A 2,529-nucleotide genomic window follows, 5' to 3' on the forward strand; every position below is an offset into this window, starting at 1 on the left:
TGTGGTATTAGAGGGAAGGTGTGACTGGTGGCTGTACGACTAGGTTATGGTTTGGGGTTTTTGTTTTATTTAGAAGGTGTGAAGCCATGTGGGATATGGGCACCAGAGCTGACTCGGGCATGGTGAGCAATGACTGGCAGGCTGATGTAGCAGTTAGTTTTCAGGTGTCGTTCTGTGGGTGAAGCTATAAGCATCCCTTGTTGTTTGGGTTTTACAGGCGGTACACGCATCTCAAATGGCAACCTGAAAACAACAGAGGCAGCGCAGGCACCTGGCCAAGGTAAAGGAGCAGGAGATGGGAATCGGTGTGGGCGGGCTCTTGTTTTGGGTAGTATCTCAGCATGTGTTATTTGCTTTGATTTTTTTTTTTTTTTTTTTGCAGGTGATGCACATGGCATCAGGTGAGTGAAGCAGCACATTGACGAGTGGTCCAAGAAGGCGAGGAGGTTGTCGGCTGAGTTGGCATCCGAGAGTCAAGTATCCTGCGGCAACTCGGTGAAGCTTTTCTCTTTGGTTTTGCAGGTTCTGTGCGGGCCGTCTTTGGAATCGGATGAGCATTTGAGGTGAGCTGGGTAGTAGAGAGGAGGAGCATGGGACTGGTGATTTTCTTACAAGCACAATTGTGATTTCGTGTCCCTTGGTGCCACATGTCGGCCGCAGGGGTGCCCCTGAGGCAGGCTTCTGTGATCCCTCGTGCTTCAATTCCCTTTTGAGCTTATTGTATCCTGTATGTATATATCCTAAAATGTATTTAAATTTATCCCTATCTGTCCTTTAGCACTTCACAATTCCCATTCCCCTGCCTCTCTGTCTGGCTCCATGTCCCTATTTTTTTTAATTCCTCTCTCTCTGCCCTTCAGCTCATCAAGGTTTTTTGGCATTTCTCAGTTTATCTCTGTCTACCTCACTGTCCCCTTTTTAAAATCTTCCCTCTCTGCCCTGTGGCCCATTGCTATTCTTTTGTTTTTCTCAGTCTCTCTCAGGCTGATTCCCTGTTGCTTCCTCCTCTCTGGCCTGTAGCCCATCACTATTTTTTTTCCCCCCTGTACCTCTCCCTCTCTGGCTCCCTTTCCCTATTTTTCAGTCCCCCTTCTCTGCCCTGTAGCCGATCGCTGTTGGATTGGGTTTACGTGGCAAGGTGTTGTTAGCTGGGGCAGGGGAGGGGGTGCAGGGGTGGGTTCTGCGAGAAGACACCAGGAGTTGCCCCTATGTCAGGCACAGCCACTTCCAGCTCCGAGATGGATCTGCTGCCAGTCCAAGCCGAGCCCATCGGCAATGCTGGTTGTGCCTCTGGGATGGACATTTAAGAAGGGGTAAAAAATGCTGCGTAGATGCTGTGATGGAGAAAACGTGAGTGTGAAACAGCCCTGCAGGCACTAAGGTCGGTGACGAAGGAGGGGAAGGAGGTGCTCCAGGCGCTCCTGGAGCAGAGATTCCCCTGCAGGCTGTGGTGAAGGCCATGGTGAGGCAGGTTGTCCTCCTGGAGCCCGTGGAGGTCCGCGGTGGAGCAGACATGCACTTGCAGCCCGTGGAGGACCCCACGCCGCAGCAGGTGGATGTGCCTGAAGGAAGCTGTGACCCCATGGAGAGCTTGCGCTGGAGCAGGCTCCTGGCAGCACCTGCGGCCCCGTGGAGAGGAGCCCACGCTGGAGCAGAAGAAGAGCACGAGGAGGAAGGAGCGGCAGAGATGATGTGTGATGAACTGAGTGCGGCCCCTGCTCCCTGTCCCCCTGCATTGCTCGGGGGTGGGATGTAGGGAGGTCAGGAGTCATGGAGATGAGCCCAGGAAAAAAGAGCAGGGTGTTTTTTAGATTTGTTCTTATCTGTTATTGTCCTACTCTTGATTTTGATTGACAATAAATGGAATTAATTTCCCCAAGCTGAGTCTGTTTTGCCTGTGACAGCAATTGGTGAGTGACCTCTCTGTCCTGTTCTCGACCTACAAGTTTTTCTGTTGTATTTTGTCCCCCTGTCTTGTTGAGGAGGGGGAGCGATAGAGCGGCTTGGTGGGCACCCGGCAGCCAGCCGAGGTCAACCCACCACAGTTGCTTTCTTTTCTGTCCCTATTTTTTAATTCTTGCCTATGTTTCTTGTACCCCATTGCTTTTGAAACTTATTTTCTACTTCTCCATCCCTATTTTTTAAAATCTTGCATATATTTCTCAAACTCAGTTGCTTTTTAAATTTTCTTGCTACCTTTCCCTCTCTCTTTCATTTCTTGCCAGTGTTTCTTATGCCCTGTTGCTTTTCAAATTTTCTTCCTACATCTCCCTCTATGCAGCTCCATGTACTTATTTTTTAATTCTCGTGTATGATTCTTGTATCCTGTCACTTAGAAAATTTTCTTTCTATGTCTCCCTCTATCCATCTCTGTCTCTAACTCTTAATTCTTCCCTCTCTGTCCTCTACCCTGTCACTTTTTACACTTTCTTTCTAGATCTCCCTCTTTCTAGCTCCCTGTCTCTATCTGTTTGTTAGTTCTTGCCTATGTTTCTTGCACCCCATTGCTTTTTGAGAATTTTCTTTCTA

The 2,529-nt window shown here is 49.0% G+C and overlaps 1 long non-coding RNA gene across 1 annotated transcript; it reads left to right on the forward strand.

Annotated features, from left to right (window-relative positions):
• The first annotated feature begins 215 nt into the window (after window positions 1–215).
• On the forward strand, window positions 216–1,205 carry LOC309601454. Its single transcript, XR_014230566.1, has 3 exons — window positions 216–280; window positions 383–401; window positions 523–1,205. It is a non-coding gene; the product is annotated as an uncharacterized lncRNA (long non-coding RNA).
• The last annotated feature ends 1,324 nt before the right edge of the window (window positions 1,206–2,529 follow it).

Source organism: Platalea leucorodia, assembly GCF_965183815.1.
Source record: "Platalea leucorodia genome assembly, chromosome: 35".
Classification (NCBI taxonomy): domain Eukaryota; kingdom Metazoa; phylum Chordata; class Aves; order Pelecaniformes; family Threskiornithidae; genus Platalea; species Platalea leucorodia.